Raw genomic sequence first — 13,053 nt, 5'->3', positions numbered from 1 at the left:
ACTTCGTCGAGCAGATGGAAATAAACTAAAGTAGTTACCTAGAATTTGGCATCCTGGGTGTGGCATTTCGTCGAGCAGATGGAAGATCATGGGCGTGGCAGCGAGGGGGTTTTGCACGGAAACAGGGGAGGCACAGGGAACTCATCTTCAACTCCAATTAGTGGTTTTCCTTCTATTCCTTGATGCAAAGATATATAGTTGTTAGTAGATATTATACTCCATTTTTTAGTGAAAGTAATGATTTTGGGATAATACAATATATTACAAACTAGTGTTGTCCAAAGCATACGCTAGGCGCTAGGCAATGACGGATCTAGAGCCAAGAATTAGGGGCTCTCCCTCTTCTTCATCCTCATCCTCTTTTTCTCTTATTCTTCCTCCTCTTCTCTTCTTCATCCTCCATGCCCAAAAATTGAAAGGAGGGCTTGGGGGCTTCCAAGTGCGCCTGGGTAGGGGGCTTAAGCCTCTCACCCACCCTGGATCTGCCGTTGTCGCTAGGTGACACCGTGAAACCATCCTGCCAAGATATGACTAATCACTTATTGTGCACTAGGAGCTAGCCTGCCACTCAACTAGTGTCTAGCGCCTAGGGCGACGCTGCCATAATCGCATGTTTTTTTATATCTACTCAAGTTAAAATATGCAACCCAATTATCTAAAATTTGGCAACTGATTGTTCTATATATTGGGACTGAATATCTAAATATGATATGAGTATATTTGTATTGAAAAAATAGTTCAATAATATCAAAACTTTGATATGTGGTATAAAATATGTTTCTATGAACATTAATGATGAAAGTTTGTTTTGGAACCTGTGTCCATGTCAAAAACAAATTCTTTTTTCTTTGAATGAAGGGAGTAATTCCTTTTGCTTTCAAGAACTCTAAAACTGTTGGAGATATGAATAAGACCAATCTACACTATCTTAGTTATAAAGTTTGCTCTATGTTAGTATCACATGATGCTGCATGTGATTTTTCCTCTTCCGCCTCCCTTGCATGTCGCCAGGGGCAGATCCAGCAGGGGATGGAGGGGGCTCAAGCCCCCATACCTGGGAGCCCCCAAACCCCTCACCTCAAATTTTGGGCATAGAAGAGAAAGAAGAGGAGGAGGAAGAAAACAAAGAGCCCCCTACTTAGTGGCTGTGGATCTATAACATCGCCATACAACCCCCTTGCCCCTGTCCTCTCCATCCTCGCCTCACAACCCTCCTTTCTTGTCTTGGGTGGCTAGCAGTAGCACCATTGGATCCATGACCTCCAAACTTCGCTTGCCTTAATGCCTCGCCACCTGCACCACACACCGCTGCCTACACTCTGGACCTCCCTCCAAGCCGAGGAACACAATGAATCCCAGGCCATAACCTGAACCTCCAACCCTAAATCCCGAATGAACTTGTCGAGTAAGTGTCGCTTGTTGCCAGAGAAAAAAATGGCACCACTGAGGGAAAATTAAAATATAAATTTACAAAATACATTTAAAACAATTAATTATAGTCTATTTTGTTTTATTTAAGAGGGAACTTGCTAAATTAGTGTGGAATGCCACCAGGAGATTGGACCTTTTTTTACTGCCTCACATTATATCACTACTTTCAGAGAAATTCATTGGGTTCAAATAATATGAGCTTTTCCATATACAACCCCTTGTGAATTCTATGAAACTAGAAAATAACTGTCGTTGGTGCACCGTATGTCCCATTGCCAAGTAGATGGGTGATGTGTTAATTTATTCTATTTCTCGATCAATTAAGTAGGTTAGGTAGTGATAGACCATCTTATTTGGTAACCAAATTGTCTAAGTGTGATTACCATTGGAAAACGATATGCACATTCATCATGTATCTGAATAGGTAAAAATGATATTATTATATCAAAAATCACCAACTAAACCTGGACTTGTAATTCCATGCAGATATGCCATAAATAAACTTGTAATTTTAAACCTGGACTTTGAAAAGTCGTTCGATAAGATAAAGCACCAAGACATACTGCAAATTTATATTACTTTATTTTGGCAGAATAATTGAGTCAAATTTGGGGATGAAAGCACCCAATTTTCCCATGCCAATGCCACAACCCAATACAGAAGAAATGCCATAACTTGCCTAAAGAATTTAAAAGGTGCTTCTCATACGGATCATAGTAACTAACTAAAAATTTGTGCATATAGGTTACATTGAGCTGCTCAGCAACATCCTTGGCTGATGAACCAAAGACTTCGATCCATGTCTTTGAGAAGAGTGCGCAAGCAGACAACATGAAAACCACATATAACAGTGCATGGAATGGATTTGCAAGCACATCAGTAGTTAGTAACACTTAATCATGTAGATGGAAGAGGTACAAAATATATCCAGAAGAAAAACAAGTAGTGGTCCGGAAGAGAACTAGACAGTGAGACAAACACTCCTGTGAATGAAAGGGAAGCTAAGAATAGCCAAAATTACCTTGAAGGGGCAGTGACATAGTAAGCAAGACCTCCAACAGGAATAGAGTGCCCAGGATACTCAGATTCCTTCCATTTCCCAAGGAAGTTTTCCAGGAAATATCCACTGTACTTCCTATAGAGCAGCTGTCACAGCAATAAACTACACGTTATCACTTGAACAAAATGACATAAATTGCCACATCATTAATTTCAAGTATATATATATATATATATACCTGAGATGTGAAGTATAGGTTAGTAATAAGTGTAGAATGCAGGACGATGGGCATGTTAGAAGTGTATAATAGCTTAATATGATATTAGCCTTGCCGTCACAAGCATTTTTTGATCTAACTGGAATCACAACACGGAAGCCTAGGAAGTGGATAACTATGAGAAAGACCAACACAATGGCAAGCAAGTTGATTGCATTGGGAAGGTTCTGGCAGTAGAAGGCCTCATGAACAATGAGTTTTAGCCTGATGTCCCAAATGAGCATGGTTGTAACCGAGGGCTTTGAGATAGAATAAAAGTTCAAGTTCTGAATTCATGATCCCCTTTTTGGAACACATTCAACAGATATCGTAAATCACATTTCTTTCTTTTGCATTTGTAAAAGATTGAAAAGACAACACAAAAGATGGCCAAATCACTAATTGTGTATAGTTTTATTAGTGTCAAGACATATCTTAGATGTAATTTTCACTGAGAAATCAGAGTACCAACAACACGGGTCAGTCATGTGGGGTTTCAGTTGTTAGTCGCTGAATTCTTACTCTTGGTAGTAGCTGAATTCTTACTCTCATCGAGAGAGGATGACACTAGGAGTTGGGGCAATTTTTCTGGTTTATTTCTCACACAAATGCCATACCAACCTGAGGGGTTGGGGATACATATTTATAGGCTGCTAGCCAGCCAAGCATATGCTAAGATGCTGTCCTAGATGTTGTCCTAGCTGTCCTAGATGCTAAGATGCTGTCCTAGATGCTGTCCTAACTGTCCTAGATGCTAAGATACTGTCCTAGATGCTAAGATGCTGTCCTAGATGCTATCCTAGCTGTCCTAGATGCTGTAGCCCTAGAAAAGACCACAAAGACCAGCCAAGGACCATCTGAAGCAGCCCCACAAAGACCATATGCAGCACAGAGACGCAGCACAGAGACTTATCCCATCATTCTCCCCCTAAGTCTTGTGCGTCGTCTTGTGAGAAAGTTGAACCATCCCGGTCCTGGAGCAGAGCTCAAGGAACTTGATCCTCCCAAGAGGCTTAGTAAGCAGGTCCGCGAGCTGGTCCTTGGTGTTGATGTAGCTCGCCTTGATGCTCCCTTCCTCTAAACAGCCTCGGATGAAGTGGTACCTCACCCGGATGTGCTTACTCCGTTCATGGAAAACGGGGTTCTTTGCCAGGGCCAGAGCGGACTTGCTGTCCATCCTGAGCTCCATCGCTCTAGTGTCTCTGCCGAGGAGATCACCAAGCAGTCGAGCGAGCCAGAGCGCCTGAGTTGAAGCGGTGGAGGCCGCTATGTACTCGGCCTCGCAGCTGGACAGGGCCACCACCTGCTGCTTGACCGACTGCCAGCTAACGAGGCACTTGCCGAGGAGGAAGAGGATCCCGCTCGTGCTCTTGCTGGTGTCGATGTCGCCGGCGTGGTCACTGTCGCTGTACCCGACGAAGTGTGCCGCCCCAGGGCACCTAGGGTAGTAGAGGCCGTGGTCGAGAGTCCCCACAACGTAGCAGATGATTCTTTTCACAGCCTGCTGGTGCTCCGTCGTCGGTCGCTCCATGAACCGACTGACGTAGCCGACGGAGAATGCCAAGTCCGGCCGTGTGTGGGCGAGGTAGCGAAGGCTCCCCACAAGACGCCGGTACTGCGTAGCGTCCACCTCCTCTGTCGTGCTGTCGCGGCTCAGCTTCAGCCTCTCCTCCATCGGAGTGAGAGCTGGGTTGCAGTCGGTGAGCCCAGCTAGCTCAACGACGCGCTTGGCGTAGGCGGTCTGTCGAAGCGTGATCCCGGAGTCATCCTGGTGCACCTCGATTCCCAGGTAGAAGGAGAGAGGCCCCAGGTCACTCATCTGGAAAGTGGCCTTCATCTCTTCCTTGAATGCCGCCACCTCCGCATCCTTGGTGCCGGTGATCACCAAGTCGTCGACGTAGACACCCACCAGCAGAGCATTTCCTCCACTGCCCCGTCGGTAGATGGCCGCCTCGTGCGGGATTTGCTCGAAGCCCATCCCCTTTAGCGTGGAATCCAACTTGGCATTCCACGCCCTCGGCGCCTGCCGCAAGCCGTAGAGGGCCTTGCGCAGGCGGAGCACCTTGCCCTCCTTACCGGGGATCGCAAATCCCGGCGGCTGGTGCACGTAGACCTCCTCCTTCAAGTCGCCGTTAAGGAACGCCGACTTGACGTCCATGTGATGAACACGCCAGCCCTCCTGGGCAGCTAGCGCAAGGAGGAGTCGCACGGACTCCATCCGTGCCACGGGAGCGAAGGCATCGTCGAAGTCGACCCCCTCCTGTTGCACGAAGCCTCGTGCCACCAAGCGAGCCTTGTGCTTGACGATGGCGCCGGATTCATCCCTCTTCAGCTTGTACACCCACTTAAGGGTGATCGCGCGGTGACCACGAGGAAGGTCAGCAAGCTCCCAGGTGCGGTTCTTCTCAACCGCATCCATCTCCAACTGCATCGCGGCGCGCCATGCCGCGTGTCTCTCGGCCTCTGCAAACGACCGAGGCTCGCCGTTGTCACACGCAAGGTGCAACTGCGCCTCCAGGTCGTGAGGCACCAGTCCCAGCACCGGCTGGTCGCCGAGAAGGTTCTCTATCGTACGGTACCGCAACGGCTCGCCGTCGTGGTACGCGTCGATGCGCTCCTCGTCGTGAGAGAGCGGAGTAGCGAGCTCAACCGGGCTGTGCTCGACACGAGCTGGTGTTGGAGTAGACGTGCCCGGAGAGGTGCCTGTCGGTGCTGGTGCCAGCTGTGGTGGAGCCAGCAAAGAACTCATCGCAGCCGAGGTCCTGGCTGGAGAGTGTGGTGCTGTCGGAGTAGCAGGCGCCGGGGTCGGTGAAGGCTCGGGGACTGGGGTAGACGTGCTCGTCGAAGAAGAGCTGCCTACTCCCCCAGCTTCCTCGAAGTGGACGTACTCGACAGTGAAGTCGTCGTACGTTGGAGCAGAGCCGTCGTCCACCGTCTTGTCCCACGCCAATCCTCGCCCTTCGTTGAACACAACGTCGGGCGCAGTGCGCACACGCTGTGTCTTCGGGTCGAGGATGCGGTAGGCCTTCGAGCCCTCCGCGTAGCCGATGAACACTCCCGGAGTGCTCCTGTCGTCGAGCTTGCTGATGTGGCCAAGCTCCTTGGCGAACGCGAGGCAGCCGAAGACTCGCAAGTGGGAGACCGCCGGCTTGCGCCCATCCCAAGCCTCGTACGGCGTCCTGCCGTCGAGCGCCTTGGTAGGCGAGCGGTTGAGGATGTAGACGGCCGACACCACCGCCTCTCCCCAGAAGACAGCCGGCATCCCCCTCTGTTTGAGAAGGGCCCGAGCCATCCCCACAACCGTCTGGTTGCGTCGCTCGACGACGCCGTTCTGCTGCGGGCTGTACGGCGCGGAGTAGTGGCACTGAATGCCCTTATCAGCGCAGTACAACGCGAATTCAGCCGCCGTTGTCGGTGCGCAGCATGCGCAGCTTGCGGCCGCACTCCGCCTCTGCAGCAGCCTGCGCACGCCTGATGGCGTCCGCAGCCTCTCCCTTGCTGCCGAGGACCATCACCCACATGTAGCGGGAGAGGTCGTCGACGAGCAGCAGGAAGTAGCGTCGTCCTCCCGGTGTGGCCGGTGTCACCGGACCACACAAGTCCCCGTGCACAAGCTCGAGCCTCTCCTTGGCTCGAAAGCTCGCCCGCTGGGGAAAGGGGAGTCGCCTCTGCTTCGTCAATACGCAGACGTCACAGAGCTGCTCCACATGGTCGAGGCACGGCAGGCCTCGCACCATCTCCGTGGCACTGAGCCGCTTCAGGGCCTCGAAGTGAAGGTGCCCGAAGCGCTCGTGCCACTGCCACGCCTCATCGTCCCGACGAGTAGCGAGACAGAGGGGTTGTGCCACCTGCACGTTAAGGACGTAGAGTCGATTTGCGCTTCTGGTTACCTTGGCAAGAAGGCGACGACGGCGATCCCAAATCCTCATGACTCCATCCTTAACCACCACGCGCGAACCGTTCTCATCCAGCTGTCCCAAGCTGATGATAGAGTTCCTCAACGCGGGGATGTAGTAGACTCCGGTGAGCAGCCTGTGCTCACCAGACACGGCGGTGAAGATGACGGAGGCATCCCCAAACTTGACGGAGCCTCGGACGCTAGAGTCAAGCTCGGTGAAGAACTCCCGTCGACCGGTCATGTGATGGGTGGCGCCGGTGTCAAGGCACCACCCGTCAGTTTTGTCGTTGCCGGAGCCGTCGCCGAGGAGGGCGTGTGCTTTTGGCTCGTCAAGGTGGAGGAGAGCCGCTGCGGCCGGTGCCGCTGGAGGTAGCTCGATGCTTGCATGTGCCATGAACAGAGCCGGCTCCTCCTCCTCCGTCTGTTCGACATGGGCCTGGCCGTGTCGTGGCTGTCGACAGTCCTTGGCCCAATGGCCAAGCTGGCCGCAGTTGCGGCAGGTGTCGTCTCGTGCTGGCTTGTACTTGCCAGCGGCGCCGCCCTGGGCGCCTCCGCGGGCATCACCCTCGGCACGTCCTCGCGCCCCGGCCTGGGCGTCTCTGCGCGCCTTGCGCGGCTTGCCACGCTTGCGGCCGCCTGTCGCGGAAGAAGGCTCCCCCTTCTTCCGGTCACCTTGGCAGGCAGCCCACTGCTCCCGAGTGAGAATGAGCTTCCCGCCAGTGGTGATGGGCCCCGAGAGAGACTGTGGCTCATCGCTGTCGACGACCTTGAGTCGACCTATCGCCTCCTCGATCGACATCGTGGAGAGATCCAGCAGGGACTCGATCGAGCGAGCCATCTGCTTGTACTTCTCGGGGACGCAACAGAAGAGTTTTTCGACAGCTCTCTCCTCGCCGTAGGTGTCATCGCCGAACTGCACCATCTTCTGCAACAGAGTGTTGAGACGGAGAGCAAAGTCATCAACGTCCTCACCTGGCTTGAAGGCCAGGTTCTCCCACTCCTTGCGAAGTGCCTGCAGTGTGGACTTGCGGGCGCGGTCGCTGCCGATGCGTGCCGCAGCGATGGCGTCCCAAGCCTCCTTGGCAGTCCGCTTATTGGTAAGCGAGAACTGCATCTCGGACGGGACTGCAGCGATGAGGGCATCCAGCGCCCGTCGATCCTGGTCGTAGTCGACGTCGCTGTACCGGACTGCCTCCCACATGTGCCGCACCTGGAGCTTTACCCTCATCACCGCAGCCCACTCGACATAGTTGGTCTTAGTGAGGGTAGGCCACCCACCGCCGGGGCCGACGTCCCTGACAACAGCCTGGAGCCCGTGGTAACCACGGTACCGATCCGGGGAGAGAGAGCCACGCTGCCTGTGAAGGCCGCGCTCTCCATCGGCCCGTCCGCCACCGTTGTCGTGCTCGCCCCCTCCAGGAGCGCCACCGCCGTGCTCGCCTCCTCCAGGAGTGCCACCGCCGTGCGCGCCTCCTCCAGGAGCGCCGCCGGTGCGTCCGCGTCTGTCTGGGCTGCCGCCGCGCTCGTGGGCGTGCGCGGCTGCCCACTGCGCCGCCCGCGCTCGCGCTGCCTCCCTCCCCAGCAACTCGAGGTCCGCGTCGGCGCTGTCGTCAGCAGAAACGGAGCTGCTGATGCTGCCGCGCAGAGCCTCGACCTCTGCTGCCGCCGCACGCGCTGCATCCGCCGCCGCCGCTGCTTCCGCCTCCGCTCTGACTGCTGCCACCTCCGCCGCTGCCAGCCTCGACGCCCTTGCCGCCGCCGCAGCGGTCTCTGCCGCCGCTCGCTCGCGTTCCTCTGCCACGGCAAGTTCGGCCTCCTGCCGACGCCGCGTGCTCGAGGCGACCGAGCGCTGAGACTGCCCTGCGGACATGACGCGCTACCCGGGGGCTGCTGCGTGGGGAGAGGGCTGCTTCAGACGAGCTGCTGCTCGTCTGCGCAGAGGGAGAGAAGTGAGCAGGAGCGGCCGGAGCTGCTGCTGCTCCCAGCTGGGGCTGTTGCGCGGCTGGGAAAGGAGGTGAGCAGGAGATGCTCAGGCTACAGGATACTATAGCTCTGATACCACTTGTTAGTCGCTGAATTCTTACTCTTGGTAGTAGCTGAATTCTTACTCTCATCGAGAGAGGATGACACTAGGAGTTGGGGCAATTTTTCTGGTTTATTTCTCACACAAATGCCATACCAACCTGAGGGGTTGGGGATACATATTTATAGGCTGCTAGCCAGCCAAACATATGCTAAGATGCTGTCCTAGATGCTGTCCTAGCTGTCCTAGATGCTAAGATGCTGTCCTAGATGCTGTCCTAGCTATCCTAGATGCTAAGATGCTGTCCTAGATGCTAAGATGCTGTCCTAGATGCTGTCCTAGCTGTTCTAGATGCTGTAGCCCTAGAAAGGACCACAAAGACCAGCCAAAGACCATCTGAAGCAGCCCCACAAAGACCATATGCAGCACAGAGACGCAGCACAGAGACTTATCCCATCATCAGTGTCATAGCTGGCAGGAAACTAACAACAACCATTTATATAGAAGTAAAATACAAGTAGTTCTTTAATGCTAACAAACCCAATAATTTCTTCTAGTTTCCTTGTTTTGATTAGTTTCATATCCTTTAAAATCGTGATACAGTTAATGGCGATAGTCAATATCAAGTATCAATCATTAATTTTACTTTTGAACAAAATAATGAGATTAGGACTTTGTCAGTTCTAGTAATCAACAGATGGAACAAAGCAATAACAACCCTTTCAAATTTAGCACCTCGCCCACTTGTCATGCATACTTCTATTAGTGAATGAATAATACAAATTTAGCATGAAATTACTAGATATTAGTGGCAATAAATAGAGAAATACAAGAACCCAAACCATATCCCTTATGGAGAAGCTCATCCAGGCAAATGACAATGATACTAGCAAAGGAGAGTTGGAGTATAATGAGAATAGCATTCCTAGTTCCAAGTTGGCTTACACTACCATACATTCCAGACAGAACATATGCCACTGCTTCCCCAATAGCAATCAAGATGCTGAGCAACTTTTGGGCATCATTCCTAAGCAAAAAAGGACACTAAGTCACACGACAATTCCTGCGTAGAACATAATGCCATAAATTATAGCACGATATAATAATAGTGTTCACTGACCAGAACCTATTCAATCTAACAAGCCGGATATTTTATTGTATATGAAATATGCCATTATAAGTTCCTAGGTTCAACTATTAGCGAACATATTGTGACAAAGCAATGTTATAGATCAGATAGATGGTGACAAGGTGAGTACATAGTTACTTTCTAAGCTTTCATATGAAGATAAGTATTGAACTTTGCGCCATCATTTATTTTCTCGTCTTCTATCAAATATATTAACTTTATAATACTACTTCAAAGTGGGTTGCTATCATAAATAAAAAATGGAAAAGCACCTACATTTTGCTCTATTGGAGCAATAACTTGGCATGAATTTTATCAATTTACATTTTTAAAGCAAGTGTCCTTTCTTTTTATATACCAACGGTGTAGAGCTTGTTAATCTGCAGATTTAAATTCCTAGAAACATGCATATTTTCCTGTATCTCAAAGCAATGATCAGAACTTATTATTATAGATAATACCAATGGTTTGAATGGCAGTGATCAGTCTTAACCGACATGAAGCAATTGGACAATATAACTAAGGAAAGCTTGCAGATTGGCAATATGATAATTGTTACCAATTCAACATGCACTATTTGCTAACTTCATTTCTTAGTTATACAACAACTAAGATTACTTTCCATTAATTCTCTGTCCCTCTTTGCCTAATATTTGTGCAGTACAAATACTGATACTGCTTTTTATTTGGTGGGTAAGCAATTATCTGATTCTATTTTATAGTCATACGTCATTCGATCGATAGTGCAAGCCTAAAAGTCGGCTATTTAAATAGTCAGGTATTGAAATATCATGGTATTAAAAGGGTACCGAACTTCTATAATAGTACCGAAGGCCTTTTCTTGTCTCATGGGATATGAAATGCAACCTTCTACTAATAGTATTGGGGGTAATATATTTTCTTCTAATTAGTATCCTAAGGGTATTCTTTTTTCTGCACCAACGATATAGAACTACTATCTATGTATTTGGTTACTTATGACCTATTACCAACTTAACTATGTCAGTTCCTATTGAATGTCAGTTTTGAAACAGTGCTTTGTATATTCAAAATGGTAGGGAAATGTCTCTCAATCTGGTATCCAAACATTGTAAGTGATACACGGTTATATGTATCACCCAACAAGACGTCAAGGATAGAATCTCTTGACTTGCTCAGCGTCCAGCAAGTGTTGTGTGGGCATCGATACGCCGAGCTTGATATGTAGCTTCATCTGGTCAGTGTTGACCCCAGGTATGGACCCTGTAGTACACAAAACCCACACCCAAAACATCTCAGTTTACTAAGATTTTGAGCAAATCAACTCAAAATCCAAGAAGCAACCACGAAGGGGCAGCTCATGGCGTGCGGGCTACGTGTTCGATGGAATGCCCAAGAGACAGGGGAAGGCGATTATGTACCGCAGCAGAAGGCGGAGATAGGGTTGGAGGAGGTGGCGACTTTGCGGTGGAGGCGGAGCGAGCGGCGGGGCCCGGTTCAACGTGCTGGCGGTAGTGGTGGAGCGGGGACCTCGGAGGTAGTGGCAGTTGTTCCTGCTGCTGGCTGGCGGTGAGGACACGGTGGGGTAGCACGGAGATGGCATGGAGGTGCAGGGAGGCATCACCCTTCTCCGTTCCTGCACCGTGTCTCCTCCCCGTGCATCCTCCTCCCCCTACTCTCCTTCCTCCCGGCTGGATCTGTGTTGGGAGGAGGAAGACGACGGGCTGGCGGTCGGGTCTCCAAAGATTGGAGGCGCGAGGAGAGCAGGCAGCACTTAGAGGGGGAGAACAGTGGTGGCGACCTATGAGAGGAGTAGTGGCTAGTGAAGGGAGAGCTCCTAGCGCAACACAATGTGGTGGATCAGCGGTCATGGCGGAGGAAGAGGAGTAGGTGTGGTGGCGTGGGATGGGGAGGAGCGGAGCATGGTGCCAAAGGCAATGGGGAATCACAATAGTAGCATGCTGGTTGGAGTGTCACCATTGGGCCACCTGAGCTTGAGGCTGCTCGAAGGCGGCGGCGGTGGCACAGGAGGTTGGCTGCGCTGAGGCAGGCGGCCCTCCGCCCTGGCCAAGCACTCTCTGCAGCGGCGACGGGGAGGTGGTGGTGGTGACTAGGGCAGCGAAGCAGCAAGGGGCCTGCCTCGAGCTTGAACCGGATCGGCACGATGATGGTTGAGGGAGAGGCTGCGAGCTTGAGAAGAGGCTGAGCGGATGAGCTTCTCGAACGGCTGAGTATCACAGTTCCAAATCGGACGGACATCAACCACTGCTGCTCAAATCGGACAGAGCTGACGAATTTGATGACATGGATAACTCCGGAGGTGGTAAGTAGTAAGATTCCTTAATACCTCAAGTAGTCACAGGTACTTTAGAGGAAATATCAAATGGGGCTAACACTATCATCCCTGCAATTTTCTTATGTTTTACCATCATAAATTCTCGTGCTTCTACATTCGTCCGTTCCAAGATACCTAAAGGTGGCTTCATGCATGACTGGTTGGGCCAATTGAGTGGCCGCCTTAGGCCATTGCCAAGCACACCTTTCTTTGGCCCTGTTCGTCTTTCTGCTCTTAAGTTCCTACACACGCGTCTCTTCTTCCAGCACATTCAACGGAAGCGGTTTTATTTTACCTACACCCTGTATTGTTGAATATACATTGAGATTCATGCATAGCAGGAGCTCTCTTACGCACGAATCTATGTACTAATCGAAAACTCACATGAATCTCAGTACATATCGAACAGACATACATATGCATAAATCCATAAGGACAATTTACATCCCCACAATCGGCAAGCAAATGAGGAGGTACACAACGTAAGCTGTTCCTAGCCACTAAGGTCATCCGACCTGCATTGGAAATCGTCCCAATTAGGGCGAAGCTACGTAGGCTCATGGGGGTGTGCACCAGGTCGAAAATCATGTTTACTGGTTCGTAGCCCATTTTGACCCTTTGTGCCCCCCCCCCTTCCAGCCTCAAAGGCGTACACTCGGCCTCTGCTAAAGTTTTTTTAAATATATTTTTGAACAAATTTCACTTTGCACCGTAGGTTAGTGCACTTGGTGCACTTTAAATCAAATTTAACAATATATGTTATTTTGAATCATATATTTTATGCTAATCTTTTAATTTGCGTCATATCTAAGGATTAGACGTTTGATCGTGCTCACATAGCGAGCAGTTCTCTTCACCTCAGCTTCATGGATTCAACTGGAAGGGTGGACTATTGTTTCCAACCAAAGCTTTTTTTCTCTCGGTCCATTCTTCGTTGCATGCTTCTCATTTGACATCAAGTTGCTAGAGTAACCTCTTCATATCGGGCCTCTAGAGTCCAAG

This window comes from Phragmites australis, chromosome 9 (genome assembly GCF_958298935.1).
Source record: "Phragmites australis chromosome 9, lpPhrAust1.1, whole genome shotgun sequence".
Classification (NCBI taxonomy): Eukaryota; Viridiplantae; Streptophyta; class Magnoliopsida; order Poales; family Poaceae; genus Phragmites; species Phragmites australis.
The sequence above is the reverse complement of the archived record's forward strand: the minus strand, read 5'-3'. Positions refer to the sequence as shown.